The sequence below is a fragment of the Corvus cornix genome, chromosome 8 (genome assembly GCF_000738735.6).
Source record: "Corvus cornix cornix isolate S_Up_H32 chromosome 8, ASM73873v5, whole genome shotgun sequence".
In the NCBI taxonomy this organism is placed as follows: domain Eukaryota; kingdom Metazoa; phylum Chordata; class Aves; order Passeriformes; family Corvidae; genus Corvus; species Corvus cornix.
The window spans coordinates 30500076-30527299 of NC_046338.1; the positions used below are offsets into that span (position 1 = coordinate 30500076).

The 27224-nt window shown below is 48.4% G+C and overlaps 1 long non-coding RNA gene across 14 annotated transcripts in view; it reads right to left on the reverse strand.

The window, feature by feature from the left end:
* Window positions 1-27224, reverse strand: part of LOC104693587 — a 93957-nt gene that overhangs the window by 18419 nt on the left and 48314 nt on the right. For 6 of the 14 annotated variants that reach the window (XR_005602510.1, XR_005602509.1, XR_752564.4 and 3 more), the window contains 3 exons: window positions 3722-3825; window positions 617-755; window positions 54-208 (listed from right to left, as the gene is read on the reverse strand). This is a non-coding gene — a long non-coding RNA (uncharacterized LOC104693587). Of the gene's footprint in view, window positions 1-53; window positions 209-616; window positions 756-848; window positions 1073-3721; window positions 3826-16310; window positions 16398-20986; window positions 21243-27224 lie in introns of those variants that run through there. The other 8 variants (XR_002047056.3, XR_002273478.2, XR_002273480.2 and 5 more) reach the window with 8 other exon arrangements.

Sequence of the window (27224 nt, forward strand, 5' to 3'; positions counted from 1 at the left end):
AGAGCCAGAGCAGCAAGAAGGAGAAGACCTGAAGAAGGAACCAGATGTCCTACCTTCAAGGGGCAGAATAGGGCAGCTTGTCATTGCTCAATTCAGAGGTCCTGGGTGGAGAATCCACGCCAATGGCCATCTCCTGTACATACAAGTGAAATCATCCATGGATTCATGTCAGAGGGACTGCCTCCACCAGGACTCCTGCTACTCTGCCCTAATAAAACAGAAGAAATGAGACCTGCAAGATGTCTTGCACTAAAAGGTTGAGAGACCAAGAGACCACAGCATCCTACCCTCTTCCAGTCCCTGAAGTAATGAGAAGGCAGATATTCCACGTGTGCCATTCTGGCCTCTTCCACGAAAAGGGCACTACAAACTGACAAGGAACAGCTTCTGCCCATTCATTAGGTTCTTGGCATTAACTGATTTCTCTCCAACCAAGCCATAAAACCCAAAGCTGCATGCAAGGAGCATCCTAAAATACCCTTGTAAATCTCAGCTACCACATTCATTAATTACAACCCAGTGATAGTTCAGGCCATTAGTTCTGGATGGTAACTTCATTTATTCCCACGTTAATGCTCGATGTCAGTGGTTATCTCATTACCACTCTATTACTTACCCACTTAATCCATCATTGCAGCCCAGGCCAGGCGGGAGGAGCGGAGCTTGCCCTGCGTCTGTCGGGAGACGATGCATCAAAGTGCAGAGCACCCAGGAATCACAAACAAAGCACTTCTAATCTGCAGCTGAGGTTATAACTATTAAGAGGAGGAAATGACACAGATGAGTGTTGTCAGGAACACAAACACACTCCAACATTGAAAAATTGTGGATATTGAGGATTGAGTTACCTATTAAATCAGAGCCAGAAACTTCGGAAAGAATGGAAGCAATATTAGCACTCATGTAGAAAAATGACATCAGCTCTGCCCTCCTCCTCCTCGGACTCTCATTCCTCCAAACCCCAGGTTAGATTCAAACAGTTTCTGCCTGTTAAGCAGTTTGAAATGGCGAGTCAAAGTATGGGCACTGGGAGCTGCTACCTGCTGAATGCTCCAGAAAACACGCAGGCATCGTTGCAGAGACCACGAGCTCTGTCAGTGAAAATACACCTCAAATGTGTACAGATACCATAGTTCTTGGCACTTCCACATGTACTTGTGTGGTGAGCAAGCACTTCCAAAATTGTGCTTAACTGCATCTAATACACCCCTGCTTGTCCAGGACTTACTCCACCTGCTGATCCAGTCTCATGGGTCTGACAAGGGTGTTTCAGCCTGGCGAGACCAACAGCCTTTCCCTGTCACGTTCCCTCCTTCTTCCCCCAAACTGTCTTGCTGGAGACAGCATTTCAATCTTCCCCTGCTTGACTCAGAAAAAGGGAAGCTGTTTTTATGTTGACAGGCTGTGAAACCAAGATGTGGGCTGGGGAAAGGGTTCAGAGGGACATTTCCCTTGCAGCAACACAGCTTCTCTTCAGAGCAAACAGAGCACTTCTGCTCTATCCCAGTTTGAAGCCCATACACTAGGGCAGGTGTCTGGTTTTCACTGCTTCCAAATGACATGATATAGGAAGAAGACACAGCTCCAAGATGATGTCAGTAGTAAAATAGCAATGATTTCCTCTGTGATCAGTACCACCCCCCCCCCAGGCTAACGTGCCTGTGCTGGCAAAAGCAGGCTCTAAATGGTGCTGTGCCAGAACAACTGACAGGGCAGGTCTGCGAGATGCCACCATCAGATGTAATTAAAACACCTTTGCTGCCCTGCTTTCCATTCTCTCAGCAACAAAATCCATTACAGAATGCAGTTAGAAAATGATTTAAAATGTCCCTGAAGCCAAGTTGTTGACACCAGTGTAGACAGATGGATTTTGATACACCCTTGATTAAACAGCTTTCTGCAAAAGGCAAAGAGGGCAGGAAGGGAGCTGGGTGATGAGCTGGAGGACCATCCTAGAAACAGGGGCTGTTCCCCAGGGAAAACAAGTGCTGCTGCAGGAGAAAGATGCCCCATCAACCAGCCAGAGGCTAAAACAGCCTCATCCCCCTGGGAATCAGGCTGCAACCCTTTGCTCCAGTACCAAGCTCCTGCCCCTGTGCTTCCTGCCCAGTCGGGCTGGCAACACCACACGCATCACTCCTTCTAGCCTCTGATGCAAGGCTGCAGGGAAAACAAACAACAGAAAGCCTCACACAGTGCTCAGCCCCTAGCAGGGCCAGCAGTACTTCCATTTCCCACGGAGCTGCGCATGGCAGTGGGACTCTCCAGGATGCAGTAGGGTACTGTCTCCAAGAACAGTTTTCCCCCCAGGCATTCATGACATCTCTCTTCCTCATTCTCTCACACACAGATGCTCTTGCACTGATAAGGACTGAACTCCTTTGGCAGAGGGGGGCAAAGATAAAGCCTTCTCCCTGGCCATCTATTTATATCAAGCTAGTAGGAACTCGTTATCTTCAAGGTCTCTGGCACACAGGGCTGCAATCAGCCATCAAGTTATTAGGGGTGGGCAAAAAGGAGCCAAAACCACATTAACCCTCTTTTGCCAGGGAAAAAAGGCAAGAAGGAAGGGTGTTACAACAGAGCGTGGGCAGCTGCCCTGTCCAGTTGTTAGAGAGAAGAAATCCAGGGACAGAGGGTTAAGCACGGCTCAGAGAACAACCTGAAGAGCCAGAGCTGAGGTGAAACACCTCTTGAGCGAGCACAGAGGCTCTGCAGGCCAGGGTGCTGCAGGCACAGGTGTGGGTTGTAGAGCTACACAAACTACTGCCCACTGCTTACCAACCCCGTGCCATTCTGGCCACTCTGGTGGCCGAGTGCTCGGAAGCTGCTGTGACCTGGCAGCAAAGGTTTGCAGGCAAGTCCCATGAAAAAAAGGGGCTTTCCCATGAAATATTCCTCAGGCTTTGAGTACAAAGATTTTTGGCCAAAGACTCCAGATCAGGAAAGAATTATAAATCAGAAAGTAGAAGATACTCAGTATCACCAGCTCCTGCAGTAATAAAGCCCCTGTTCATGCACAGCATTAATCTGTCATTACTAATGTACATCAGATGGTTCCAATTTCCCCTGCTCCCTCTCATGGCCTGAAAGAAACTGAAGCAAGCAGCAAGAACCCTCTTATTAAATAATAAGCATCTACCTTATTATTTCTCTGGAACATGCCTGTGATTGCCCTGTGCAAACCTGACCCTTGGGAACCCTCAGCTGCTTCCTTTTATAGGCAGTTTGAGACTTGAGGTGACTTTTGGTGCCAGCCCTGCCCAACGCAGTGCGGGTTCATAAGCACAGTACCACTGATCCTCAGACCTGCACACAGCTGAGGGGCTGCCGGGCTCCCTTCTGAGTCATCAGAAATTCAGCCTCGAGTTAACCAGGGCATGGCCCAGGCACCACTGCGGCTCCACCTTCCCTGCAGCCACTTAGTCTGGGTAAGGATAATCCTGTCTCCAGCAAGAAAGCAAGCGTTTGAAAACCACGCTCCCCAGTGCATTTCAATTATCAACGTTTTTAAACACGGTTTCACACCCTGTGAGAATACAGTCACACCTCAGACAGGGCTGCCTCTTCACAGGGTATCACAGCCACTTGCAGACCTTGAGAAAGGCTGGGGGGGAAGAACCTTTATGCTAAGGATGCCTTAAGCAAAGCCTCACATCTTTTAAAACGGGGCGAGAAGGTCACATTTACTGCTTAGCAACTTTTCTCTCCCAAAACTTACTGTGGCTGTGTGGGCACCTGCACACAGAGCTGAAGGAGGGGCTGCTCCTTGCCTTGGTTTCTGACAGTCCATTCAGGAGCTGACAGCTGAGCATTTTATTCCCCCTGCAAACAAAACACATCAGTTGAGCACCGCCAGGGAAGGAGCAGGACCAGAGCAAACTCCCAGAAAAAGCCTTGGCAGTGTTCCTCCTGCTCTGTGGCTGCGAGTGAGATGGAGGAACGGAGCACGACACATGGAGCAACAGAAGCTGAACACACGTGTTACTGCAAGGAAAATGAACAATATCAGAGGGGAGGGGGGGAGGGGAAGGCACTTGCTAACAAATATTTATTAAAACACAATCTTATCCTCATCTGACCCTAATTCTGATGAAGGAAAACGGGACAGACTGGCACCACTGCCGGGGTGTTCAGGCGGTGGCACTGACCATCCATGTGTATAATAATTGCCCAGGAGGTCCCACAGCCACCCCCTCGCCTTCCCTCCAGCAACCTGAGATGTGTCACTTCACATCACCCCCCCGTGGCAGGGGGGTTGGAACTGGATGATCTTTAAGGTCCCTCCCAACCCCAACCCTTCTGGGATTCCATGACTATTTTGAGGCCACTCAGCCCCACTCTCCAGGCTCCCAGAGTCCTCTGACAGAGTCAGAGCATCTTCCAGTCTCAGAGCAGCCAGCTCTCTGTGCATCCTGCTCACTGTGGCCTGTCAAAGGGACACTCAAGTCCTGCAACCCCCGCAGATCTCCTTCCCCCCACGTCTTCTACAGAGATCACCAAGGGATGTGCTTCCCATCCCAGCAAGCCAGCATGCTCCATAAAGAGGAGGGAAAAATCTGCAGACCTCAGGGATTTGGGGGCTTCAAAAACCAACAAGCTTAGGACCCAAGTGTGCCTGCCCTACTGACAGCTACGGCACTTCACAGGAGCACAGGGAATCATGGCTGGGGTTGGAAGGGACCTTAAAGATCATCTGCTTTCAAGCCCATGCCATGGGCAGGGACACTTCCCATTAGACCAGGGTTTGGAGGCCATAAGCATAAGAAAGCTTGGGAAACCTAGACACGTGCCAAATGGTTGGAGAGACTCCTGAAATGGCTCAGCAAGCAATGAGCTTGGTGCAGTGTCCCCATCAGTCACTGCCTATCAAGCCTAATCCCATGGCATAGTAACATTCCTTGAATATGCTTTACATTTAAAAGATAATGAAGAACCAGGGCGAAAAAAATGCTGGGATGGAAGAGAAGAGTTGAAATTCAAGCCCTGTAAGAAGCCCTAAAGACAAAAGCACATTTCACATTCTGAAGTCTGTAAGAGAGTTGATTTTCTGTTCCTCAGCTTCAATCACCCCTTTGCTAGTGAGATTTGGCACTAGCCCAGGTCTCCTGAGGAAGCAGAGGCGAGGATTTTCCGAAGGATTTGTCACCCACATCTCCTCCCACAACGCTTCCTTGGGGGTTTTTTAATGAGAAAGGCCCTCCTTTGAAAAAAAAAAATCTGCCTTTAAAAGATGAGGCCATGCCCACGAGAAACCCCAGGGCAGTATTTCTACCTCAACCCCAGCTCCAAGCCCCTGCTTGCCTGCAAGCCCTGCTGCCCTCCACCTGCTTAAGGAGGATGTTTTCATTATTGTTCAATTTGCAGTGAGTTTAGATTCACGTCCTTCATTGGATTATTTTTATATTTCATGTCCTCTCCTCTCCTCTTCTTCCTTTTATAGACTGGTAATCCAAGTCCCTTGGCAAGGCTGAGTAATCTTGATCAGATTTTAATCAAAGTAAGCCAGATCCTCAGCTGCCAGTATTGATGCATCTGCCTTTAAATATTTGAACGACACCGATTTACCCCAGCGAGGCGCAGGCCCCATCCGTTCAGGAAATTTAAATTCCTTCCTAGGCATCAAGCTAAAACAACAAGACAGAACAAGCAACCTGCTGCGAAGGGGTTTTAGTTCATAAAACCAATACCCAGGATTTCAGAACTAAATGAAAATCTGAGATAATCCCTCCCCAAATCCAGCCTGGGAAAAGCACTCCGGACAGATAAGTATCGAGTAACTTCTTAAAACACACTTTTTTCCTTTTGTAAAAGCTTTCATCAAGTCAGAGCCAAAGGGAAATTACCCACAAGGCCTCATTCCTTGACATGACACAGAGAACTCATGTTTTCCACCCGTAGAAAATGCGTATTTTACCCAGACAGGCTCCTCCAGGATGGACCTGCTTCTGCTTTGTTCAGCAATGACCCTTGCACCACTGCCAAACCCCAAGCATCCAAAATCAGCATATTAGTGGGAAAATAATGAGATTTCTGGAATACAGAACGTTGGCTCCATTTTCCTTACCTTCAAAGATGATATCTGCCAGCTTCCCTCCACAGATTAGAAAGCAAAAGAAAAAGCACTTAGATGAAAAAGAGTCTCATCTAATCGCCTGACTCCAGGAGATGAGTTTGAGGTAGAGACAGGGGCTGTCCCACAGAACTCATCAGTATTTGGACTGCAAACAGTGCCCAAGCGGTGCCAGAAATAGATGATTGCCTCAATTACACTGCTAAAGACAAGAGAAGCCAGTTATCCTGATTTCCTTACCCAGCTGGGGTAAGTGAACTCCTGAGAAACAAGAGGGATTTCGCAGGTTCTCTGGTCATTTCCACTGCGACAGGTGTTACACAAGCAGCCCCTGAGGAGTTACACCGGGGCGCCTCATAACACATCTGCATTTCCACCCCTACTGCTAGAATCCTGAAAGGCCTTCAGGGTGTGTCAGATCCATGCTCTGTTGTAGGCCCAGTCCTGAGCAGGGGGAGAACAACTCAAGGATCTCAGTCCCTCCTTCCCTCAGGAGGGTGAGGGCTCCTACTCACCTTCTCCAGCTGTTGGCTGGACCTGCCCTTCCTTCCACCTCCAGCCAGGTTGGCTGACAAGCAGGCAGGCTGGGATCAAATCCTCTCCTGTTTGTGACTCTTATCTGCCATCCTGCTTCACAACTAATGCCTCAGCTTTGCTCTCCACACCCCAAAGTCAGGAAGGAGGAACAAGACCAGTGAGGAGCAGCTGAGGGAGCTGGGGTTTGTTCACCCTGGAGAAAGAGAGCCCCAAGGGGGATCTTCTCACTCTCCACAATTCCCCAACAGGAGGCTGTAGCCAGGTAGGGGTCAAGCTCTGCCCCCAGGGAATAAAGACAGGACAAGAGGAAGCAGCCTCAAGCTGTGCTAAGTGAGGTTTAGATCAGCTATTAGGAACAATTTCTTCACTGAAAGGGTGTTCAAGCACTGGAACAGGCAAACCTGGAAAGTGGTGGAATCACCATCCCTAGAAGTGTTCAAAAAACCTGTGGATGTGGCACTTGGGGCCATAGTTTAGTCCACAAGACCCCGGGGGGCTTTTTACTGCTGGGTTAACGGTTGGACTTGATTATCTAAGAGGTCTTTTCCAACATAAAAAATTCTGTTAGTTTATAATCACCCTTGTGCAAGAGCCCAGCTCCTGAACTGCACTTGGATCCACACCATGTCTTCCATGCAAGTCCAGTAAAACCAGTGACCATTCAACTGAGCAAATACTACAGGATTAGGTGCTGCCCTGCGAGGGACAAAGCCATGGGACAGTGCCCTTAAGATGTTATTACTCATTAAGGGGACAAAAAATGAGCTGAGACTTAAAAAAAACCATTAAGTCTGCTGATGGCTTTAAGGGGCAATTATAAAAAAAAGCAGAGCTAGGGATGAGGAAAAACCAAGGACTTTGTTTCTTTCCCCATGGCTCCTCCACAGTTCTGTGAGGAGAAGAGTGCTCCAGTGGACACAACCCCACCAATTTCACCATTAAGAGGCACATTAAACCGGCCCGTGAACAATCTCACGAAGGAAAGTGTATGGAGGAGCATCTGCAGGGGGGCTAAGGAGCTCCAGCTCCTGCAAGCAGCGGGCATCTTTTGTCCTTTCACATTAGCTCACCCGAGCATCCCTGATCCGAGACACAGGTTCTGCAGCAGATGGCCTTATTAGTGTCCATGTGTGGCGACAAGGAGACCACAACAGGTGGCCCAGACAGCAACCAGAGCACTTCACCCCACTTGCCCCAGAAAAGGTTCAAGATCATGCCAAGGGCAACCAGGATCAGAGCACAGAAGAGACGTCACGTGCAAGTAGTCCAAGGCACCCTCGCGTGCCTTCCGGGCTGTTAAAGACTCAGCTGGAACACATTGTCCAGTTTGGGATGCTGATCTTCCAGACGGTGTGAACAATTGGAGACAGTCCAAGAGAGACAGACAACAGTGACTGGAAATCTCTACAGGAGACAGTTGGCAAGGAGGGGTGGAAAGCATTTGTGATGCTCAGTCTAGAGAGGATGGAGACATGGTTACAATCTTCAGACAAACAAAAAGGAAAGGGGCGGGAAAAAAATAAAAGCCATCCACCTTTCCCCATCTGTGGAAGGGACAAGAAGTCCTGAGCTTAATTTAAAACAAGGAACCTTTCAATCAAATGTTAAGAAAAATTTTCCAAGTGCACTGACAGCAAAAGTACTAGACAGTTGTCAGAACTCTATTGCTTTCCTCCAACATCCACTGTTAAATTAAACCCTTCGGGCTACGCTGCAGAAGTCCCCATAATTCAGCCACGAGGCAGTCAAGAGAGTTACGAGCTCATTCTGCACTGTGACGTGGGGAATGGATAGTCCAACGCCAGTGAAAAAGAAATTAATTTCCAGCCCATCATAAAAAACACCAAAAAAACAAAAAGCCACACAGCAGCTGCTGCTCAGAGGGACCTTTAAAAACCCTTCCAGTGTGAAAAGGCCAGCAAGGGAGGGAGCGGGTGTGTGCTTCCAGGGCTGGCAGGAGCTGGCGAATGGAGAGGAGAAATCCACAGCAAAGCTGGGCCTGTTAAGCCTAGTGGGAAACAGGAGAGAAGAGCAGAGCAACAACGCCCACCTGCTCTCTGGAAGGTGACTCACCCACCATGCACTGCCCCGCTGTGCCGCTGGCAAGAGGGGAATTGGGCCCTCACAGCATCTTCCAGAGCCTGGGATGCTCTCTGCTCCAGCACACGCAAGCCTCATGCTGAGCTGGTGGCTCTGTTCTTAATGCATCTCCAGGTCAGGCCATTTCCGTGCTGGAGCTCAGGACTGAGCTCCCAGGCTGGCTCTAGCACTTGGTGGCTGCCAACTGCCAGCTCAATGCTGGGTGCTCTCAGAGGAGGAAGGGTTTTGGGATGACCTTGGTTTTGTCCATGTCCAGCCAAATAAAACAATACATACACTTATATATCCAACTAAATAAATCTCAGGTACAGAAGCTTTTCAAGCCTGAGGCCACGCTGCGTACCTTCAAGTTCTTCTGAACTCTACTTGGAACATGGGAAGGAGCCCAGGATTTGCGCCACCCTCCTTGGATTTGGGTCCTAGCTGCCTGATGACCCCTTGTGTGAGTCAAAAATACAGTCATTTTTCTGTCTGCCTCATCATGGGGCTGCCCTATTCCAGATACACTGGCTGGAGCCAATTCCTGCATCATATCTTCAAATTCACCCAAGCCAAAACTTCTTGTGCTCTGTCGCCCAAATCTCTCTGAAATTCATCTCTTTGTGTATTTTTGGTTGGATCTGGAATCCAGTAAGCTGAGAGATGCTTGGAGAAACCAAACTCTGGCTAATTGCTTTAGCGCTCATCAGAAAACACAGCATGATGCAGATCCAAGATAAAGCACAGATCTCACGGAGAGTCCCCTAGTGATGCAGATGCGTTTTGCAGGAGGTTTCACTCCAGATCAAGCCATTCCAGAATGACAGACCCATTGAATGAATTTCAAACCCATAAAAATTCCTCCTTTCTCCTCCCACAATGACTTGTGCTTGTGTGAGGCTTGGCTCAGACCATCACGCTCACTGTACTTGCAAGACTAAATGCAGTCAAACTCAGCTCACGTGAGAAGAAACTTCTGGACCTGTTCCACCACTCCTTTCCTCGTGTGCAGCACAGAGATGCTCGGAGACATGTTTGCAGTGAACTATTATCCTCTGCACTCTGTGCACTCTGCCTCCTGCTTTGCTTATAGAGACTTTGGGGAGATTTGTGGGCCTGGCGATGAATTATAGGGAGGAAGACAAACATATTTTACTGTTCTGGGCAAGGAGTGCTGGAATCCTGCGGACATCTGGAGGAATTATTTGCAGAAAATTAATGCTGTTTGTCATTTGCATGATGAACTTCTGGATCTCAAATGAATGATGGGAAGAAACCGGTGGGAGATGCTCATTATCCCTGATGGAGTGAAGCCCCTTGACATGATGCTAAGGTCGCCATGATCTATGGACCTGCTGACTGACAAATCTGAGAGCTTGGGAGTTGAACACACAATATAACTGGGGGCGTAAGCGCTCTGCCACATTAAATGCCGAGGCGTTAATAATTGTTGCTTTGCCTCTGATTGCCGGAGTTTCGGATGCGCTTGTTCTGGCTGTCTCACAGGGCACGCACCTTAACTCCTTACTGACTAATTCCAGAGGAGACGGAATGCAAACACACCTGCACGTATCCAGGCAGACCCACAGATTAAAGCTTGCAGGCTGTCTTGTTTCTCTCCTGATGTGCCTTTGGGGATTGTGCTCTCAGCAGCTCCCTGACAGGTTCCCCACCTCTGCCTCGGCAGCAGTTACGAATCCCGGGTGGGGGCAGATGATGTGCCATCACCAACCCTGAGCTCAAACTCACAGCACGGCAGAGAAGTCCTCAAAGTTTTCCCAAAGCTCCAGTGCGGCACACCTCATTCTTCTGCACGTTAATGTTTGCTGCTTGGGAGCCAGCTTCATGTTCCCTGCAGCTCTAATGTGCCAGGGAGGAGCTCTTGGAGAGCTGGGAGCACTGCTAGCAGGGTGGCACGGACCCAGAAGAAACAAGCCTGGGAGATGTCATCTTGCCTAGGACATGGCTCCTGGTCTCTCAGCAACCCAGCTTCTTCCTTTAGAAAGATGAAATATTCTATGATCTGTTCCTGAGTTGTTGCTTTTAAGACTTCTGAGTGTTTCCCAAAGTGGGGGGTGAGTTTCCCTCTGCTTCCCAAGGAAAGAGGCAGAGCTGGGGTGCAGAAGGGATGGGAGGTCTCGCCAGGGGAGCAGAGGGGATGCATCAGCTGTGGCATCCTTATTAAAGGAGAGGCAAGGAAAGCAGAGGGCACCTGGGCTCAGAATAAATTCACTGTCTCAAGTGCTTTTGTAAGCTCCTCTGAATTAACTTCCCAGTGCTTTCACCCCTGTCTCCAAGCAGAGAGAGCAGCACGCCCCTTCCTCACTGGGCGCTGGGAAGATGAATTCGCAAACATTTTTAACGCAAGAAGGCAGAAGAATGTCTAACTGGATGGAAGACATAAGGAAAACCCCAAGAGTTTTGGGCACCAGGAGCAGCCCACAATTGCCACACGATGAGGAAAGCAAGGTGAGTCCTCTGCTGCTGACGGCAGCCTCCCTGGGAGCACAAGGGGGCAGGGATCTGAGCAGGGATAGCTACACTGACGGTATTCCCAGTGCAAAGGTGCTGCCAAAATCCGCTGACGCCTTTTCTGTTATCAAAGGAAGCGCCGTGCTGATCAGCACGGGCAGAGAAATCCAGCCCCTTCCTTTCTGGAACACCTCGAGGCCATGATGTGATGAGCCAGCAGATGGGGCAATGCAGTCTGACCTCACCTGGGAGACAGGGAATGAGAGCGACCCATGGATTTGGGGCAGGCACGGGAGAGCCAGCACAGAACCCACCAGTGGTCTGGGAACAACTGCAGCTCGGGGGATGGCTCCGCTCCAAGCTCTGTCTCTCCTCACCGGGACTGGAGCTGAGACAGGGAAGAAAAATGAGCATCTGGAAGTCCATATGAATAAGCTAATGCCGCAGGGCTGTCAGTCATGTGCTAATACCCTTAGCTAAAGAAACATATTGATCCTGATTGCCTGGAATTGCACTTGAAAAGGGCTGGGTGACATTTCCAAGGAGACACGAGCTACTTTCAAGTCAATTAGCGGCATTGGAGGATTCATGCTGAGGGGACGCACTCACCTCCGAGGAATGCCAGGAGAGAATGAGAATTGAATTAAGCCTTTTCATACACCGAGAAACAAATCCTTTAATGGCCTGTAACAGCTGACAGGACACCCAGGGTCGCCAAAAGCATGCTGGCAGCAGCTAGGTGAAAAAGTTTCCCTGTGATGAAGCTGAGGACTGCAGAGCAGCTGAATCACTGCAACAGGCCCAAGAGGGAATCCACAGGGTAATCCTCTAAACAAGGGAGCAGAGGGAAGCAAAGTTTAAGTTCCACTTCAACAATGCAGGTAAAGCTCTTCATTCCTCTCCAGGTACCTGATCTCCCTCTGGGCTCAACGGGAATGTCACAGCCAGCACATCTTACGTACCACTGAGCATCGTGCCCCTTGTGGAACAGGCACTTAAGTGAGATCTTCTGCCCTGCTGCCTTCCCAAAAATACTCCTTCCTCCTATGGATCCCAAAGCCAGAGCCGAGGACCCCAGGCAGGTTTGAAACCACCACAGCAAATCCAAAGGCAGAGAAATCAGTGTAACTCTGCAATGCCTCTGGTTTTTCTATTTGTGGGTGCTCTGACCCATATTTAGTTTCCATGGTTCCTCTTATGTTCCTATAAACATGAGGCTTGTACCTGAATTCAAGGCCTTCTGGACAGTTTTACAGAGATGATTTCCTGCTCTCTCACAGCAACTGCAGTCATTCTGTCTCACAAGCCAGGGAGCAGAGCCCTTCGATCCCTGTGCAGGAGGGAGTGAAAGCCTTCCAATCCACCCGCAGGGTGAAAGTGACCCCACCAGCTACAGACTGGCTGAGGCCTCAGAACTGAACAGGTCCCTGGAGTATTTGAATCTTCCTGAGTACGGCACAGGAAAATGAAAATGGACAGAGAAGCCATCGCACAGGTTTTCTCCAGCCTCAGTTCTGCAACCTCTCAGACACTGTGGGCATCCCTGTGATAGCATCTCTCAGCCACGAGCCCAAAGCCATCTTCAACACACCAGTGACATTCAGAGGCCCCAGAAATGCCACCATGTTCTTATGAGTGTTGCCACAGCCCAGGGAAAGCTGCCCGTTGTCCCCACCTTCCAAAGCCAATTAGTTTAGCTAAGCCTAAAACCCCAGTCATGTCCTCAGACCCTTCCTCATCCACACACCTACACCAGGGATGCTGCACTACGAGCTCTAATGGGGCTAATCCTTCCATGCTGCAGCAGCACAAGTTTAATAGTGAGATTTTTTTACCCATCCTCACCATGATGCAGGTTTTCCTAGTCCAGTACAAACCAAAACCCTTTTGGTGTTCCCCTGGCTTTCCCCCCTCCCCTCTGCTACACTCCTGAACTGAATGATAGAGACAGACAGCTCCAGGCCCAAAGGAATTCAAATGGAAGTTGTTGTTCTCAACTCAGCTGAAGAGAAGAGCCTGTGTTTATAAACCTGCAGGCTTCGAGCAGAATAAAAGAATCTCCTAATAGCCCCTACAGACAGGGACTTGGGAAACGGATCCTCCCATGGGTTTGCCATGGAGCACCCCTCGAGTTTTTAACCAAGCATTTTCTCATCCGAGTTTCTTATATGGCCAGTGATTTTCCAGAGAGAAAATGAAATCAGAATTCTGGCACATCTGAAGAGTCCTGCAGAGCCAGAGCCCCTGTTCTTTTGGTGGCACCTCAGACCAAAAACGTCTATCCAAAGCACAGCCAAAACCCTTAAGAAACCCCTTTTTTTCACTAGAACAACAGAGTGCAGCGTGTCAGGCTCATTTTGCAAGGACTGCTAGGAGCCTGGATCTCAATTAAAGCTCCCAGGGCTCAAAATAGTCTTTTGCAGTATTTGCAGCCTGTAACATAAAGCATGGGTCATATTACTGAAAGCACCTGAGAAACACAAACGGCTGAGGCTCGGCTTCAAAGTGACCCTTGCTTCAACACCCACTTCTTTTCTCCTGTGGATGGAAAGTGGTTAAAAGCAACACATAAGTACCACTTAATGCTGAAGAAGTCGGTCAGACCACACCGATGCTTACAGGTAGAGAGCTGATGCACACGAGTGACTTTTCCAAAGCCATACAGTAAATCCAAAACACAACTGAGACTTAACCTCGGGTCTTCCAAACCCCTCCCTTCCCCCCCAAACCATTGCACTTTGCTTTCTGCTCGCTAATAAAAGCCAGCTGAAGGGATATGGGATGGCTGCGTGGACACACTCAGCAAGCAGTGCTCTAGGGAGGAGTACAACCGAGAGAGAGAATCCATTCCCTCTGTGAGATGGGAAGAAAGCAGAGGGGCACAGCAGGGTGCTCCTGGCAAGATGGGAAGGAAAGCAAAGGGTTGGTTTTTTTTGTCTTTACTGTGAAGAGATGTCTGCATTTCCCTTATTAACAGCAAGGCTCAGCCCTAGCTAGAGAACAGCAGGAGAGGCTGAAAAATGGGATCTTTTCAAAGAACCATTTCTCTGTAAGTATCAAGCATGAGCTGCTGCCCGTGAAAGCAGCCCATTACCTTTCTGGGGTGCTCTCACCCAGCCATACAGGAAGCCAAACTGATGAAATGATCCTTTCTGGGTTTCAAACAAAGCAACATCATCTCCCCAGCCACCAGCAGTCCAGAAGATGCCACTAAGGGACTAAAACATATAAGAAAGTCAAATTTGGTTGTCCCAGCATCTGTGGGGGCAGAGGGGATGGTTCTCACTTCCAGGTCTGAAGGACCGCCATCTCACCTGTATGGAGATGCCACCATATGTGCTGACCTACGTGACCATGTTTTAATAAAAGGAGAAGTAGCTCCCTCTACTGCAGAGCACCACGTGCAGGAGGGGCCGACCCAGCCACCCTCAGCCCCGGAAAGGAGTCTGCCACGATGGCAGTAGGGTCACGGATGCCGTAGGATGGGAACAGGGACAGACAGAGGTACCAGAGGGAGATGTGCTTAACAGGCCAGGTGATGAGCTGCTGGCTTGAGGGGTAGGTGGAAGGGGGAATGACCAGGTGTCCGAGGAAGCTGGAGGGATGGGAAAAGGGGAAGACTTTTAACAAGTCTTAAAGCTGTTTGTTCTGGCCCTAGCTGCCATTATGAATTTCTTCTGACCTTGGCAAAGATGATGCAAAATCCAACCCAGTATGAAGTGGAGGACTCAGGTAATTTTTTTTTTCCCCAGCCAGCTTCAATTCTCATCAAATCCCAGTTCACCCCAGCAATCCCTATCACAGAAGTCTCAGTGACCCCAGGAGACAACATCCCTGCACTGGGAAAGCACTTTAAATACACACACACAGCCCAGGGGCAGATCTTCCCACTACCTTCTCATGTCTATGCCTCAGGGCTCAGCTATGTCTTCTTACATAGATATTTTTATGGAGGCAGAGGAATTAAGCTTTATTAAAATACAGGCTGTGATTCTCTCTGTCACATGCACCCACGACACGGGAGTTCAACGTGACATGTATCACCAGGAGGGCTACCAGTAAAATTGCAAGAACTAGTAACCAGGAGAGCCAGGTTCAGGCCAGAGGCAAAGAGAAGACACAACGTGACGAGGGGCTGGATATCTCATATTGCTCTCACGTGTGTCCTCGGGTCAGGTGTGGAGCACAGACAGTGAGGCCAGGCAGCAATGAAACAATGCTGATCATGTTTCCCTTGCCCTGTGCCATTCATACTCTAAGGCTGTTCCAGCTGCAGCCACGTGCTCCCCACACAGCCACAGACAGAGAGGATTTCATTCTCTCTAAAGCTAAATCTCTAATCCAAAAACCTGTGGATAAAAAAACAGGGTTGGGAAAGGAAGCAATGACCAGCTTTCAACACCCAAAAAAAGTCTGCACAACCGCCTGGGTGCCAATAGGACAGAGATAACGATATTGAAGTGAATAAAATCAATTGTTCTGTAAGAGCTTTCTGGGACCATTAGTTAATTAAGTTGCCAACAGATAAAGGTCTGTACAAAAACCTCTGATCACCTTCAGCACCCAAGATTAAAGAGGACTGGTGTCCACCCCCTGCCTACCTGCAAAATCCCAAACTGTTCATTCTCTGGCTGCTCTCTTTCACAGAGCAGCAAGAGTTAAAAAACAAATCCACACTTCTTCTGCAAAAGCAAAGGCACTGCCAAGCACGGGAACACCAGGGAGAAGGCAAGCACGCGGCTTGCAAGCTGCCCAGCTTTATTATTTCTTGAAACAAAGACATCTCAGTGCAAATGTTTTTCAAGAGGTGAAAGAGATGCAATAACTGTGATGAGTCCCTTTCAGACACATCCACCCTCCTTTTGGGACCATCACTTGGGAGATGATGAGCAACTTTTATTGCTTTGCCCATCCCAGGCCCCACTGCCCATGACCTCCCGCCATGACGAGGGAAACACGATCAGCACTGTTTCACTGCTGCCTAAATCCACCTCCATGCCCCCACGCTGGAACTAGGTGATCTCTAAGGCCCCTTCCAACCCAAACTATTCTAGGATTCTGTGATCCCCAGCCCATCAAAAGCCACATTCCAGCTTTCCCCTTAAATGTTGAATTGGCCTCATTCTGCCCCAGGGAATGGCAAACCTACCCGATCTTTGCTGCGCTCCTGTGGCCTCAGCAGAGTTAAACTCAGGTAGGGTCCCCTCTGGGAAAGTGCTCCCCTCCATAAGGTGAACTGAAAAGGAAAAAGGGATTTGGAAGCCCAAGAACAGATGGGAGCAAAGAGGGACTGTTCTCTAAAGACCTTCAGTGACAGGGTACTGAACAGGGTATATTCAGAGCACCATGAGGCTTGGCAAACAGGAAAGTCAGACTCCAATTACCTTTTTAACCACCCCTGAAGATGCTCCAGGACTAAGCATTGCTATCCTCAAACCCTGCCTTTCCAGAAGTAAGGGCTTCCTGGTGTACCTTCACCCTGCTGGTGACCCACAGAGTCCTTGTCACCACATTCCCACCCTCGCACTTAAATTTCACTGAGGAGCTGAAGTCAGGATTTACGTGGTTCACACACAGCTGCTGAGATGGGGAGTATCTTTTTTTCCCGGCTCCCCACGTGAATTACAGCCCCCTCTGGGCAGTGCAGAATTGCTTTTGAAGAGGAGCTAGAAACACTTCAGCACTTTCTGAACAGATAAAAGGAGAACTGTCGAATCCAGTAGTTGAGGGGAAGAGAGAGGTTTCTGCTTCCCGACGGCTGTTTACAGCTCGCACAGCCCGGCTGGGGCAGCATTAACCACCGTGGTGCTCCAGCAAAGGCACCAGCACCACCCCACGCTCCCGTCTGCCACAGGAGCAGAGCATTGCTCAAACAGCAGCTGGTTAACATTCAAATCCCAGGAAATTCATACACCCCTTGCTGCCACCCAGGTTTTCTGAGGCTGTTTCCCAGCGTGCTCGAGTGAGAGCTGGACTCCGTTTTTCCAGCTAGCTGCAAGGCAGCTGCTGGAAAGGCTGGAAAGACAAGCTCCGGGGGAAGACGTGGGCACATCCCAGCACTCCTCTGAAACAGAGTGGGGACAGGCTCCCAGTACATCACAACAGCCTGACATGGATGCAGGGCACTGCATGGCAGTACGACCCCCGGCAGGGCTGGTACAACCCCAAAGCCAGCAATGAAACCTTAAGACAGAGCGTAGCATTTTACCCTTTGTTTATCTCAATCTCCCAAGGCCTTCCAGCAACGCACGGCTCAGGAACAGCTTTCATTACTTTGCTTAAACCCTTTCCAAACCCATTTAATCTTTAGCATCCACAGCATCCCATAGCAATGAGTTCCACAGTTTGCCTACACGGCATGGCAAGCAATTTCTCCTCCTGAAGCACCCCCAAAGTAATTTCACTGCAGATGCAGAAAGAGATGAAAAAGCAGGGGGCAGTCCGGAGGAGAAGAAATTAAACCATCACAGCTTTAGGAAGAGCTGGCAAGGAAAGGTTAAACGAACTAAGTTCATTCAGCCTAGAAAAAAAAAGAGAAGACTAAGGCACAGAGGCATAACAATCTTCCAGTAGCTTGCAGGTTATTAAGACAGCAGTCGATTGTTCTCTGTGTTCAGTGGCAGAAGAAGAAATAATTTAACTTGGAGCAAAGAAAGCTTAAGTTTAGACATTTAAAAAAAATAAAAAAAAGATTAAAAACTTTCTCCCTAGAACAGATACAGGGAAGTTGCAGAATTTTTCACTGGAGACATCTACAGAAAGGTTAAACAAACACCTGTGTGGAGGGGAGAGGTGTAATTGATCTTGCCTCAATGCCAACACACGGTGTAGATTATCTGCAGAGGCTCGTTCCAGCCCTCTGCGAAAACAAAAAACTTTTAAACTACCAACAAAAAACTTTTTAACTGCTTTCTTCATGCATTTTTAATTGCATTTTAATTTTTGGCCTCGTATAGCTTGAGACAAATGTAAAAAACAAAGCCGTGGCTAACACATCAGAAATTACACGCTTTCCATTCCTTCAATGTAACAAGAAGATGTAGAAGTTAGAACATAGATCTAGATATATGTTGAGCTATACAGTCACACCAATAAATATGTATGGGTGTCGCGTCCCCTTTTGCTGTGCCAAAAATAGCACCAAATTATGCCAACCAATGAGAAACCACGTTTCATTAGGAAATGAACTTTAAAATACAAGATTAAAATGTGGTTTTTAAATCAAGATTTCCTGCTTGTTGATTTAAATCATGATTAAAAGGGGTGATTTAAATCAACCACCCTGAAGAAAACAGGCCGCCTCCTCAAGTCTTTAGGGTGGAGAAGACAGAGGTGCCCCAAAGACCAGTCAGGTAATTCCAGTAGCTCCTGCTCTGCTCTTTCTCCAGCTTAGCATTCCTACCATATCTATCTTCTATGAAGAAAAAGCAATTTCCATCCCCAAGCCTGACACTGCAAGTCCCTTCCACCACCCTTCTCTGGACCTCAAGCCTGCACAGTTCTCGTTCCCAAAGAGCATCATCAAGAAATTTCAAGCTGACACAGAATCAGTCTCAAACAAACCTCTCTGCGACAATTATAATCAGATCCTCCCTGGATGCAAAAAGGGTTTCTGAGCATGGGCTCCAATCACAGCTTGTGAGTAATTACGACAGGATTTTAAAACCTGCCCCTGAGAACAAGAGGAATGTGGAATCAACACGCCTGCTCGAGGGGATGGAGGTACACACAGAAGGGGGGAACTTCCTGCCAGCAAGACATGGAGAAGAGAGTCCCAAAGACCTCATTACAGATGGATTTTGGATATTTCATCCCAGAGCTGGTCTAGAACATCAGGCTGCCACAAAAGGTGGTGGCTCCACATTTCTGCTGAACACTTGGTCCAGACACGGCCAGGTCTCGTCTCCAAAGTTACGGCATAGGCTTCATGCAGAAGAAGCTTTCACAGAGCTCTGAAGAGAGCTCCAGAGATCCTTTGGTTTTCAGATTACTCTGCCAAGAGGTTTCAGTGTGCACTCATCTGTCAGAACTAGGCTGAACACCAGCTCATTTCCCTGGGCCCGTGGACACAGACAGGACTGGGAGAGAAAGCAGAATCCCCGGACAGGATACTTCCCAACCTTCTCTTTCCTCCAAATCAAAGATCTACCTGTGGTTCTGAAGATTCCCCAAATGAATCCCACCATTTAAATTTATTTATCTATTTATTTACCAGATCTGATGTACTGAGGAGCAACAAACCAGCAAAAATGCTCAACTTCAGTTGTTGCAAAGCCAGAATTAACTCTCCAAGCAACACAGGTAGAGATCCAGCCTAACTGACCAACCTCCACATGCCACAAGGAATGTCCCAGCATCAGAATCTGCCTTTCCTTATAGAAGAAGTGAAGTACTCTGAGCAGAAAAATGAGAAGTTTCCAGCAACAGTGTGTGAAATGGAGGCAACTCAGTCAGGCTAAGATGACACCTCTGGGAATCACAAAGATCTTAACCCAACTAGTCCATCCAGGAAGGAAATTCCTCATGGGCATTTTAACGGTCTTGGTGCTGGCAGTTTCAGTGGAACACGAACAGGAGTGGAAAAATCTATCAGCAAGGATGGAAGTGGAAAGGAGAGACCAGGACAAATGGAAAGAAGTAACCAGAACTCCAAGAGGGATTGGTCATCCCACAATCAACTTGAAATTTTCTCAGTGCCTACTGAGATTTCATCAGAAGCAAAACAATTCCACCAAAGGACGTTTCAGCACAAATCCACCAAACTAAAAATCCAGGATTTCATCACCAGCATGAAAAATTGTAATTTTCCTTGGTTTGGCTTTTAAAAATCAAAAATCAAAGATTTTTAATGGTATTTTTCTTATTATTCCTGACATTAAATGAAACAAGAAAGAATGGCATCCAGGCAGGATTCACCTGTCTTTCACTTCACACCTCTTCTAACTTGCCAAGACTTCCTTCTTCTTTAAACAAAATACAAAGAGTCTGTGAAAGGAAAAGCTAACTCATGTTAAAAGCTGCATCTGCAAAAAAGTCAAGGAAACTTTGAATCAAGGACAGAATAGGAATGAAAGACAATGAAAACACTACTAAAAATAAGTTTTAAGCTCTCCATTAAGGAAAGTCCTTCTCCTGTTCAGTAAAATTGAACCCTCGGCATTTTTTTTCTGTGAATTGATTGTTGTATTGTTTTGTTTGGGCTTTTTTACTGGTTTAATACGTTCCATCTGCATTAAGTTGGGCAGCACAAAAGGGCACTGGGCAAGTCAGACTCGAGATTTTCAGCTTTGGCTCAAAAGCCAAAATCTGTTGTTGATTGCTTGGGTAGAACAGCAGAGAGAGGCCAGAGTAAGCTTTAAAAACAAATTCAACACCTTCCACAGCCCGAGAGGCATCTCTTTCCATCTGCCATCTCAAGCAATTCTCCTTGCAGCATGAGAAGCAGTCCAAGACCTGAGCATATTTTGCAGATCCTCCTGTGATTTTGCAAGCTCACCCCATGACGAGGGGAAGAGCCACCGTCTCATCTGCCTCTCCTCCTCCCAGCAAGCAAACTGACTGCCTGGCCCTGGATTCTGTCATTAGAGACAGGAGGCGTTAAGAATTCATGCCTGCTGCCAACACTGCATTTTTTGGAGAGGTCCTGCACTCAGGCAGAACTAATGAGCAGGCAAAGAAAGGGAAGAGCAGTCAAAGCAGAGAACACGCACACAAACACAGCCGAAACGAGAATGCAGACTTATCTGGAGGTCCTCTCCCCTGCAAGGCACTTCGGCAGCAAGGCATAATGAAATGTTTACCTGGGGGAAGGGATGATTGTCATACCTGTGATACAGATGGGGAGGCTGAGGGAGGAAGAATCTAACGGTGCCCAGGCGCACTGGAGGGCTGTGTTGGAACTGGGGCCGGGTTTGGAAGCACCGATCCTGACACTTCCATTCAGCCGAGGAGATCACAAGGGGAAGGCAGTGCCTTCAGATGGCTCCAAAGGCTGCAAATTCTCAGCTGTAAAAATAGGCCAGATAATACCTGTCTGAAGGGGATTTACCCTGCCTTATGTGCAAAATACTTTGCAGTCATTGGACAAAGGATTTTATCAAAATACAGCCAGAGGCTGGATGAGATATTAACCTCCCCCTCTTCCAGCTACTGCAGAAAAAAAAAAAAAAAAAAAAAAAAAAAAAATCCTGCTGGCTTCTGGGAGCAGAAGGCAGCACTTCTTCCTGCATTTCTGCGTGGAACAGCCAGCTGTGGAGCTTGTGCTTACCACTAACAACAACTTTAACTGCAATGGGAGAGCAGAGAACTTAATCACATAAACAAATAGGACACGCAGAGATGGGATTCCCAGAGGGACAGGCTGCACCCACAGAGCAGTCTGCATAAGGAAGGATGCTCTTCAATGTACACATCTCCATGTACAGCTTTGCTGAATTGTCGCTGCCAGAGAATCGTAACTAAAGCATTTCTCACTTCCATCTGTTTCTGTTGTAAGCCACAATGTTACAGCAGCATTTATTCCTCCTTCCCTTTCTCTTCCCCGGCCTGCTTTTTCCCCGAGCATCCAATTTTTTAGGCCTATAACCCTGAAAATGATGAAAGTCTCCCATTGATTTCAATTGGCTTTTGTTTAAGGGCTTGATAGCAGAGAGAAAAATTGAATGATCATTCATTGAACGAGACAGATTTGGCCCAGTTCCCTAGCTGGTGTAAATCAGCACGAGCACTCAGAACTCGGAGGCTCCCTGCCCTGTGCTGATGACTTAGTCCACTTCTGTGCACATCAGGAATTTTAATGATGCTGCCCTGCCCTGCCAGCACATGGACCCAGCGTGCAGCTTTTAATGCTGCTCAGCAGCCCCAGCTCAGGACTGTTCATGATCCGCCTCACTCACCTTCAAGAGAACCTGTGCCACGGGCTGAAAGACAGCTCTGAAGCTGCCAGGGTGCTCCCCTGGGGCACAAGCCTTTTCACTGCCACCAGGTACCCCAGTCTACTGGATCATCGCTCCCAGCAAGAGGTGGAGCATCCCAGTTAATCCCAGTTTGCAAACCAGGATGCACCTAACATGTTAAACCCGTACTCTGGACTGTGGCAACAGAAGGGTGGCACCTATCTATGAATTTACTTTGCCTCCCTCCCTCTCCTTGCTCACCAGAGGGAATTAGCCTGCCTGGGATTAGGGCAGGCAGCCTGTGCTGGCAGCAAGGCAAAAGGCACAAGGGAGGCTTTGCAGCAGCACGTGCCTGAGGCAAGACAAGAGGCACACCAAGCACAACCCTAAAGCCACGCTGCTGCTGGAAATCCCCTGGAATTACCTCCCCCTCATGATGCAGGTAGTCTTTGTCCCCATAGCTCACCTGTAGGCCTGTCCAACCTGAACAAGGTGCTCCCGAGAGGGGCAGGAGAGGTTAAGGTGCACTACAGCACTGTCACCAGGGCTAGCAGTAAGTTTAGGGTCTGAGCAGGAGTGAGGAGGCAGGATACAGGGCCAAAGGTAGTCGAACCTCTGCCAAAATGTGTTCTTCCATGGGTTTTCACTCACCTAATTAGAGACATACTAAAAGAGACAGTCTGGAGGAGCAAGAACCATTTGTCTACAAGCCTCTAGCATTGATCAGCTGGATCTTTCTTTCCCTACAGAGGAGATTGCTACAGTAGTCCAGGAAAGGAAGGGGAAAGGCAAAGCAGAGAAATGAACAAGCTAACAAGAGGAAAACCTCTGGCTGGCAAGTCTCTTGCTCACCTTGATTAGTCGAGCAGGATATAGACATAAAATTACAATTGCTTCCTCCATCCCCCCCTGCCCCCCCTCTTTGTGTGGGGAAGATGTTAAAAACGTCAGGCTTGATTTAGCCTGACACACTGACTGACTCACGGCAGCTACAAATCCTCCCCACCAAACCAACCTCCTCTACCTGCCACCAGGCTGCAGATGGCGGGGGGAGGAGGGGGGAAACCATCTCCCCCTCTTGCTGTGCACATCAAGCCAAATAACCTCTTCTTTCACCCACCTCCAAAAAGCAGACAGGCAGCTTTTGTTCAGGTAGCTGACGCTGCTGCACGAGTGTGTTTTAAACAAGGCCACGCAATCTCTCCTTTGCTTTGTGCCTGTCTGTGCTCATTTTTGTTGATGCAAGAATCTGGGGATGTGCTGGAGCACACATGTTCAGCTCAATCTGACCACTGCCAACTGAATTACAGCTCAATTTCACCAGGGTGATTAGCTCCAAAAGGAGAAAGGAGACGGCAGGGGGAAAAGTAAACGCCAACCTATCCTTGTGCAAACTTCCAAAGGAACAGCTAAAGTGTGTTTTGGATAGAAAAGCAAGAGAAAGCTCTAGGCAGGAGGGAAGGAAAAGGGGTGGATAAAAGGAGAGAGGGAAAGAGCTAATAGAAGCGGGTGCGGTGCAGTCTGGGATACAGTTCTGGCACGTCTCCAGAGGCCAAAGCAGTTCCTATAGGATGGAGGTTTTCTTTTAAAAATACTAATGGGCTGATTTGCAGAGCTGCCTGGCTCCCAGGTCTCCCACAGAAACTACTCCTCAAACATCATTAACATGTGTGCACTGCTGAGAAAGCCTTCCAAACACGACCCCGCAGCCTGACTGCGGCAGCCGACTCGAACAGTGCCCGAACGAGGGATGAAATGGATCAGCCTCCCCTTGCCCAGGCACCACACACCACCCTCACAGGCCGGGCTTTGCCGTGGCAGCGTCACGGCTCAGGGCTGCCATGAGATCCACACACCGGGCTCTGACCTCTCCAGGCCACTGCCTCAGCCCCACGGGCTTGCGGTGTCTTCCACGCTCCTCAGGCCAGATGGTGCAGGTGGGAATCCTGATGCAGCCCAGCATCGTTGCCCTTCCTTCACCACCTGCCCTGTGCTTCCTCACCCAGCACACAAGGTCTCACGTGGTGGGAGAAGAATGGGAAGATCTGTTCCTGAGGAAAGGAAGTGCTGCCAGTCAAACCACATCCTCCAGCACTCTGAGACCCTGTGCCAAGACAAGAGACCACAGCAGGCATAAGAACATGGCCACAGCCTTCCCCAGAGGAGGAGGGGGAAGCAAATGAGGATATCTATGACTCTCTTCTTGCTGCCAACCCTTTGATTACATTCAGCCTCCCCAGGGATCTATTCCATGATGATCTAGTCCTGCGTCACATCTATTCTCCTCTTTGGGACTCCGCAGCAGCAAGTGATGATGGAACATATATGTAATTAGGCATGTCAGGAGAATGAACTTACCTTCATTTTCTTTAAACCGTTTGCTTAATGAGTTCACTGGGTAACCCACATCACAAGATGCTGCAAACCACCCTACTCCTCTCTGGACTATGCTTGGCTTGATCATCCCCCTCTCCCAGCTGCCACTCTATCTCGGTCTGACTAATCTCCCCTTGCGTGGAAGCTCCCCTGTACTTTAAATCACAGACTCTATCTTTTGGAGGTTTCCTACACCTTTCTCCCCAAAAGGTAGTCACAATTCCAGAAGTGGCAATTTTAGAGAGAGAACTTCCCTCACCCTCCTGATAACACATCTGATTCCTGGGACTGACCACCACTGAATGCGGGTGAGACGTCCAAACCCCACACCAACGCTGGCAAAGTGTCCCTTCCCACTATTCCAGACACTGAGGAATCAACAAAACTGTTCATGTTGTACTTTTCAGGAGGTTGCTGGAAGGGTACTTTGTCAAATTACCGGAGGGACCAACAAGACACATTCCAGAGCTTGGGGCTACTTGTATTTACTAGTAGAGCCACTACTGAGCTTATATCTTATCTACAAAAGCAAACCCAGAAACCTCTCCGTCCCAAGAGGGAGAAAACACCATTTGCACAGTACAATACAACACAACAATTCTCAGTGACATTGGCATGCTGAGCTTCCTTTTGCAACCTCCTGGTTAAGAAAAGCTCCAAAAACCGTGTGTTGTGCCATAAACAAAAGCAGAACAGCTGGAACTGCTGTGATACAGAATCCCGTTTCTCTGTAGTTATTTATAAACTCTTCTTTCCAATAGTTAGGAGCTTCATAAACAAGAGCAGATCAATACACCTGAAAAGGTAGAGGCTGATCAGAGGGAATTAGATGACGTTGGTGTATGCATCTTTTGAAATAGGAAGAGAAGAGCTGATCAAAATGTGTAGGTCAGAAAGGCCTTTTTTTTCCTTTTTTTTTTCCAACCAGATATTTTCTCCATTTCCAAATAAAATTTTCTAAGTGCTTGTCTTAAAAAAAAAAAAAAAAAAAAAAAAAAGTGTATTTCCTTTTCTCATACCCAAGCTGAAGTAATTTCTGATTGGAAAATTTCCCATTGGAAAATGCCAGAAACCAAATTCATCATGGCTTTGGGAAGGGTGGCAGGGAGAAATGACTTGGGTCTTATTTTCCACTAATTTTCACTCAAATCCAGTCACCACCATTCCAAAGCTGCTGAGAAAAAGAAAAGCAAAAGCATTCTGTTCCCAGCAGAAGCAGTGCAGCTTTTGGACAGATGTGGTTATTCTTCATGTGCAAAAAACTTACGGGCTCCCGGCAGCTGAGACAGCCTGGAGATCACCCCCAGCCACGGGAACGCGGACACAGCACCGGGGTTTCTGGTCTGAGAGGCCGGAAACCGCGTCCAACTCTCCAAGCTGCCTCGGAGCCACTTCCCCAAGCTGTCTGCAATCCAAATCAAATCACATCTGACTGCAGGCCGAGTTCAGGAAACTCGATTATCCTTCTCCCCCTACGCGATGGGAGATGGCAGGTTGAGGGGAAAGAGGAGGAAGGAGTGAAAAATTAACACAAGCACTTAAGACGTTATGAAACTGCAATATGCATCTGTAGCCTGGCCCCTGGTCCTCCAGCCCATACATTATTTAACAGAAAAGAAAGCATAAATGAGCCAGAACAATAGCTAGAGGGCGGGAAAGGAATGTATATATATATACACATACATATATTTAATTCCTTAAACCATGCCCATTAGTTTTGTTTCTTATTTAGGATACTGCATTAATCATGCTAATATTTTACAGCCGGGCTGTACACTTTAGCCATTACTTTAATCAAAGCCATCAGCGTACCCAAGAACACGCTACCAGGTGGGAATAGCTGCTACCGCTCGCTGTTAATTACTTTGCATTTTACAGCAATCAGCAGCAGGGGCTGAGATCATAATAAATTCATGACTTATGGGTCCATAAAATCATTACCGTAGGAAAATATGTTTTATCAGGCATTCGTCGGGCTGCTGCTCAGAGAGAGATTTCTTGAAGGAAATGACACCCATGAAATTAAACCGATCCTTGCAGTCAGCAGAAATGCTAATGTGGGCACAAACAGAGCTGAGGCTCATGAGGAGCGCAGGGAGGGGACGACGGAGAAGGATTTCACCAGCCTGGGAGGAGGGGAGGCACTGGGGGAAGCCTACTCACCCCAGGATAGGCGGGACAGAGGGAGGACAGGGCACTGGCAGGAAAGGGAAGAACCAAGAGGAGGATGCAGGGCTGCTAAGGAGTCTCAGCATCATCACTGTCACAGCCTGAGCCTGCAGGAACATTGCTCCGTGGGGCATCTCAGCACAGGGACACAGAGGGAATACTTACTCACACCCTTCCAACAGGAGAATCATAGGCTGACCTGAGCTGGAAGCAACCCACAAAGACCATCGTGTCCAGCCCCTGGCCCTGCACAGAAACCCAACATGAGCCTGAGAGCATTGTCCAAACACTTCTTGAGCCCTGGCAGAGAGGGATCCTGCCAGATAAAGACACACTGCTGAGCTGATGTGCAGCAGCTTCGTCAGCCCGGGCTACGTTCCCTCTCCAATGGCAGTTTTCCAGAAGGAAAATCACAAAATCACTTCGCCTAAATAATGACGCCGAGGGCTTTGCACACAGGCAACGGCAGCTTGGCCTGAACTCCCTATCCCCAAAAAGGGTCAACCAAAGGCAAGAGCTTTGATTCAATCCCCTAAAAGCCCACACAGGTTACATGGGATGTGATCAGCACAGGACCTGCTCCACACGGAGCACAGCAATGCCATTGCAGTAACATTGAGGGA